The following is a 7,035-nucleotide window of genomic DNA, read 5'->3' on the forward strand; positions in this document are numbered from 1 at the left end:
CTAAGATCTCGTAGTTGACAGTGACAAAAGATAGTGTACATTAATGTTCCCTGAGCATGAATGTTACAGGTACAAGGAAGTGGCAAGGCTTCGTGGTACTGTATATTCAAAAGAGCATAAATTAGCAATGACAGGAATAGTCAAGGGAAAGTCAGAGAAAACAAAACTAATGGCTGTGTCAAAGTGATGTGACAAAGGCACAAAGAGCATGAAGGAAAGGTTTGGTGACATAAATAATCTGCACTGACTATTGAAGTGTTTCAGGACAGTAGAATCCAGAGTCATGGCAACACAAAATTGTGATGAAATGCAAACAGTCAATGATGATCAGAATGACAGATATTTAAATGGAACTTGAACAGTGGCAACAAGAAGATGACAGTAAAGATGTTCAGGAGCAGCAATAGCATCAATGGTGAACAAGAGCAGTATGAGGGATACAAAACAATTTTTTATGGTTGAGTGACAATGTTTTATGAGAGGAATAGTCAAGGGAAAGTCAGAGAAAACAAAACTAATGGCTGTGTCAAAGTGATGTGACAAAGGCACAAAGAGCATGAAGGAAAGGTTTTAATCTGCATTAGCTATTATAGTGCTTCAAGACAGTAGAATCCAGAGTCATGGCAACAAAAAATTATGATGAAATGTAAACAGTCAATGACAATCAGAATGACTGATTTTTAAATTGAACTTGAACAGTGGCAATGAGAAGATGATGGTAAAGATGTCCTGGAGCAGCAATAGCATCAATAGTGAACAAGAAGAGTATGAGGGATCTACAATGTCTCATGAGAGAAATAGTCAACGGAAAGTCAGAGAAAACAAAACTAATGGCTGTGTCAAAGTGATGTCACTAAGGCACAAAGAGCATGAAGGAAAGGTTTTGTGACATATATAATCTGCATTGACTATTAAAGTGTTTCAAGACCGTAGAATCCAGAGTCATGGCAAAAAATTGTGATGAAATGCAAACAGTCAATGATGATCAGAATGACAATGATTTTTAAATGGAACTTGAAAAGTGGCAATGAGAAGATGACAGTAAAGATGTTCAGGAGCAGCAATAGCATCAATAGTGAACAAGAACAGTATGAGGGATCTACAAAACACTTCTTTATGGTTGAGTGGCAATGTTTTATGAGAGGAATAGTCAAGGGAAAGTCAGAGAAAACAAAACTAATGGCTGTGTCAAAGTGATGTGACAAAGGCACAAAGAGCATGAAGGAAAGGTTTTGTGACATAAATAATCTGCATTAACTATTTAAGTGGTTCAGGACAGTAGAATCTAGAGTCATGGCAACAAAAAATTGTGATGAAATGCAAACAGTAAATGATGATCAGAATGACAGTGAATTTAAAATGGAACTTGAACAGTGGCAATGAGAAGATGACAGTAAAGATGTTCAGGAGCAGCAATAGCATCAATTGTGAACAAGAACAGTATGAGGGATACAAAACACTTCTTTATGGTTGAGTGACAATGTTTTATGAGAGGAAGACATTGTTGTGACAAGATCCATGCAACAATCATAGAGATGGCAAGACTTTGTCTTGGAACAGAGAGTAGACCTATAACTGCCATGACTGCCATGATACTCAATGGACTTTTGAGTAATGGTTTCAAAAGGAAAAATGAAATGAGCTGAGATAGTGATGCAAACATGAGCAAAACAGTGGTTGTAATGAAGCACTGTCACAATGGAGAAACCACTGCTATCACGAACAGGACAAGGATAATAAAGACAATCAATAACACTAATGAGAAACATCAACAACATTAGCAGCAGTCTTGTTAAAGGAATAGCATGTTAAGAGTAGTTCAAGACTGTGATGAAGGGAGCATCCTCATTAAGGTGTGTCCTCATCATTGCAATTTCAAGTTTCAAGAAGACAAGTGCTATAAAAGTGGGAAAATACATGAGACATATACATAATAAATCTTTGTGAATGGTTGAATAGGACTGACTATCTCAAGGATATCAAATATAAATCTGGATGGTCTTAGCTTATTGAATTCTGTCAATGGGTCACTTACACAAACAAGGTAATAAATGAAAAGCTAGTTAATTACGTCAGAATTAAAATATCTTGCACCCTTATTGTCAAAAGCATGTAATAAATTAGCCCCAAGTTGTGGTCATAAAGAAAATTCTGGATATGTGGTGCATGACAAAATCATAATATGGAAACAAAGGATGCATTTTTGTTCGTGGAAGATGAATATTTGTTCATAACAGAGGATGGGAACACTCAGTACATACTAATCTATGATAATGCAGATGACGAGCATTCTCATTTCAAGATTAACCATTCTGAATGGTTGGATAAGCACAAAGAGATTAAGGAGTTTGAGGTACCATAACCAAGACAGACACCTACATTTCAATCTTGGGTTTTGGAAGAGAAAGGGGAGTTGCTGTACCAAGATAGTACCAGACAACAAAATCTTGGCCATAAGGAGCAGCGAAGGAAAGCAATAAGGAAATGGAGGGCATTATGGAAATTGAGGAAAAAAAAAAAGAAAGAATTAAAGAAGAATCAGTTTCATAAAATATTTAAGAAACGGAAAGAAGAAGGTTATCTATGCGAGTCTACTGTAATGAGTAAAAATCTACAATCAATATTACACTTTCTTAGAAGAAGAGAAAGCAGATAAATACTTCAACATGCTCAAATCCAGTATTGGCTGCAACTCCAGTCAACCACTCTTTGTGAATATAATCAAGACTTTCGCAACGTTAAGAAATTAAAGTTTGACCTAACATTGAATAATTAAACTGAGGCAAATATTATTTCCACACGAAATCTCATAAGGCCAATAGAATTAGCATAATGCAAAAGAGAATAAGCTAACATTTCAAACAATAAAAGCTAACCCAAGCACATAACACCAAAGGAAAAGGGATTGATTGATAAAGTACTCTTAAAGAAAAATAAAGGTATGTGTAGGAAAGCTGAACCGTTTAACAAAAACCTCAAAGAAATGTAAATGCAAGCACTCATGAATACTCATGAATGTATAACTCTGAATTAATATACTAATTTAGGAGGGGAGAAGAGGGTGTACATGACTTCAGAAATGACGCAGTCTCTTCGAGAGTTTTTGGAGTCTCTTCCTGCCTTCCATCACCTCCCTCTGTTCTCTATGATCAATCATCCTTCAGCTATCCCTCTTTCTCAATCCTTATAAAAATAATGGACTGCTCCAAATCCTTGATGATCATAAAAATCCACATTAGTGCATTCAAATAAAATTAGCTTTAACAGTGTACTCCTTGATTGTAAAATCACTGCACATGATTTTAACAGAAACTTCTTGAGTTCAAAAATTATAAACTGAACGCAAAAACAATCAGTTTAAAATCTGCCACTGAAAAACACAGAACCGGAAGATGAATATTTGTTCATAACAGAGGATGCGAACAGCAATAAACAAGGTTCAGGGTTCAGAACTGCCAATATAAGCCACAAGTTCAGAAATCATTTCCAACAGAAAAATTGTTGAAACATTAACTGAAAAGAAGCACAAAAGTCCAAACAGAAAAAGAACAACGTCCGGGGTTTGTAATAAGGGTATCCCCAGACAATGAAGAAACGATAATAGTGGTCAGGCAGGATAAACTCCAAAACTTAAAACGTAACCGGCAAGGCGAAACAATCCTCAGCCATAATCCTAAGTTTAACCCACAAGCAAAACTTACCCCAGAATTAATCCTACAGAACCACCGAGAACTAATATAGCAGTGTACTAATAACAGTTGATCATTCATTCAATATATACGATTGATTTCAGAAATAATCTTTTCATATAACATATGATTATTTATTGAAATAGAGATGGATATTTGTTAAAACCACAGAAAGATCCAAAGTTAACTAATCTAACAGCGTTTTAACCAAAACAATATCAAAAAGCAGAGCGAGCGCATTTAGGTTTTATTACCATTGCTTGTAGGGGCAGGCACAGGGGCTGAACAAGTTGGGCATTCGCTCCCATAAGTGCAAGCATGCTCAACAACACCACCATGACTGAGCTAATGAAAACCCTCTTAGATATATTGCCAAAATTAACGCATCGTACAAATTCATCCACTGGATTTGATGAAACGATAACAGTATTAGGCAGGATGAACTTCAAATATTAAAAAGTAGCAGGCAAACAGGAAAAACAACCCTCTGCCATGACCATAAACCCTTACCCCACAAGCAAAATTTTCAGCAACAATACTTACAAAGAACTCGATGGCGGGTTCTACTCTTCTTCGGCCCCTGCTTCCCATGAGCATACAAGTAAAAGTAAAATGGTCGAGGTGGATGCCACCCCTTCGCGTTTCCAAATAGAAATCAAAACCTACCTTCGCCTGCCTATTCTTTACATACCCACCTATCATGCTAGTCCAATGCTCCGTATCTCGTTTAGGCATTTTCTCAAACATTTGGCGTGCATCTTCTATTCTGCCGCATGTAGCATATGATAAGATCGGTTTGAAATTAAGACACACATCTCAATAAAACTCTCTCTCTCTCTCTCTCTCTCTCTCTCTCTCTCTCTCTGTGAAATCGCCTGGCCTCACCTCGCCTTACTATTCTTCATGAAGCCGCGGATCATACCAACCCAAAGCTGCATATTTCGTTTAAGCAATTTACCAAACGTATGTCTTGTGTCATCCATTATGCTGCATTTCAATGCGATCATTCTGATTGCCTATCTGCCTGTGAATTTGCTTGGCCTCCACTATCGTGTTCCTGTTGTGAAATCCAATCTCCAATTGGAATGCAATTTCCATGATAACAAATGGTTTTCATGCTTCATCTTCGGGTACTTCAATTTATTGTCAAGGATGATAATAAAGCATATTAGCCTGTCCTGCATCGATGAACTTTTCTTCCAATTTTAATATTGTTGGTAACAGTCCCCGGCATTTTTGTAGATTGTCTAACGCTAAGATAAAGAAAAAAACTGAAAATCGTGCTTTTTCGTCTAACGGTAACATACTTTGAAAAACAAAAGGCGTTCTCTAAATTTCAAAAATTAAAAAATAGCCAATCTCTAAAAATAGGCCATTCTGCCAACCGGTAGTACTGAGAAAATGAACACGGTAACGGAAAATAGCAATCATGCTCAACACCACTGCCATGACTGAGCTCGTAAAAGCCCTCTGACATCTTGCCAAAGTTCACTCATTCATAACTAAAATAAGCTAGTTCTAGCAATTGCACCTTCAATGCAACGGTTAGGTTGATAGAAACGGATAATTACAATCTTTAAGAAAAAATTTGATATCCCCATGGATAGTATCATATAGCCAATATCTTAACTAGTATTTTTTTAAGATTTATGTAAAATAATAGAGGTTTTTAAAATTTAAATAAATTCCTTACATAATTTAAGATTGGAAAAGGATAATAAATAATAAATAACTAACAACATTAAAAATTAAGCTTATTAAGTCTATTATACAAAGTTAAATTGATTAGGTTCATTATCCCTTATTCTAAGTGAGCTTGATCTTGGGGTTGAATTCATGGCTAAAAGCAATGGAGTGGAAATCATTTTAAGATGTAAGAAGTCTCTAGAAATAGTAATACATCATCATCTATATGAACATCACTTAAATGCAATGATTATCACTTGAACCATCATAGTCATGAAAAATGAATTTGTGTGAACTACTACTAACAAAATACAACTTGTTATAATATCTTGCAATGATTTTGAACTTATTTTCTTCATTAACATTTCAGATCGTATGAATGCAATCTAATACATTGTTTGAGGAAACAACCCTCTATCATAACCCTAACTTTACCCTACAAGCAAAGTTTACCGCATAACTAATCCTATAGATCCAATGAGGTCTAGTCTAATAGTGTACTAATAGTAGGTGATCGTTCATTCAGTAAATATGATTGAGTTCAAAACTAATCTTTTCAAATAACAAATGATTATGCAATGAAATAGAGATGTGTATTTGTTGAAACCGCCTGAGGATCTAAAGTGAACCAATTTAATAATGTTTTGACCAAAAGAAATTCAAAAAGTAGAGCAAGCACATTTGGGATTTATTAATGGGTTCTTTAGCCTCATTAGGATATTAATGGGTTCTTCAATCTCATCAGAAAATTAATGGGTTTACTTCAATTGTGTTTACTTCACCTTGATTTTCTATATGTGTACTATAAACCCATTAAATTCATTGGTAGAGGTAGGCGTTGTACTAAAATAAGTTGACCATTCACTATGATAATAGCAATCATCCCATGCTTCCCATATAACTAAAATCATGTTTCTTCTATCAAAGCTCGAGTTTCTACATTGGGAACTCTGGGCATATTGTGTGCCCACTAGATAACAATTAGAAAACTTATAACCTTCATTTTAAAATCAAATATTCATGTGATTTTCTATTGATTCCATGTCTCTATTTTATTTTAGAATGTCATTCTTTTTGCATGGATGTTATAGAACAAGTCAGCAGTGAGTGGTCATAGGTTGGGTCGAGGTAGAGGTTGAGGAAGGGGAAAGCACAACAACCCTTAGTGGAATGATCGTGAGAGCCATTTTCATGAAGAAAGTAGGGAGGAGAATAGTAGAGAACAATATGTTGTCTCAACGGAGCCCAACTTTACATAGTTGTTGTAGACCATCTTAGAGTGCCTACCTCTTCAAGCGAGAATTGGTCAAGAGGGATCACATCATTATGAGAATGATGAGAGACATAGATCCAGGAGCCCTAAGAGGGGCCATTCAAAGGATAGATGAGAAACCTTTAAGGCCAATCAAATGAAGGACATGGGCTAATCTTAAACCTTTCACAAGAGAACGTATTGGGTATGATGCGAAGAACTGGTTGAGCACACTTGATAGATGTTTTATGACACAAATGTTAAAGAAAGATATGGCATTAACCACTTGGAAGTCTTTGTGGCTACCTGGTGGAAGATTGAGGAGAAGAGTTGGGCCTAGAGATGCAGAGCATCACGTAGGAGTTGTTCATTGAGAACTTTTGTGAGTGGTTCCTACCAGAGTAGTGG

At 36.0% G+C, this 7,035-nt stretch overlaps 1 long non-coding RNA gene across 2 annotated transcripts in view; it reads right to left on the reverse strand.

Annotated features, from left to right (window-relative positions):
• The window catches only part of LOC149561403 (uncharacterized), a 114,887-nt gene extending 109,712 nt beyond the window's left edge, over positions 1-5,175 (reverse strand). For both annotated transcript variants that reach the window (XR_016363433.1, XR_016363434.1), the window contains exons 1-3: positions 4,233-5,175; positions 3,944-4,092; positions 3,068-3,212 (exon numbers count right to left, since the gene is read on the reverse strand). This is a non-coding gene — a long non-coding RNA (uncharacterized LOC149561403). The remainder of the gene's footprint in view (positions 1-3,067; positions 3,213-3,943; positions 4,093-4,232) is intronic.
• Between the last annotated feature and the right edge of the window lie 1,860 nt (positions 5,176-7,035).

This window comes from Cupressus sempervirens, chromosome 4 (genome assembly GCF_028749045.1).
Source record: "Cupressus sempervirens isolate cs-2001-9-10 chromosome 4, ASM2874904v1, whole genome shotgun sequence".
In the NCBI taxonomy this organism is placed as follows: Eukaryota; Viridiplantae; Streptophyta; class Pinopsida; order Cupressales; family Cupressaceae; genus Cupressus; species Cupressus sempervirens.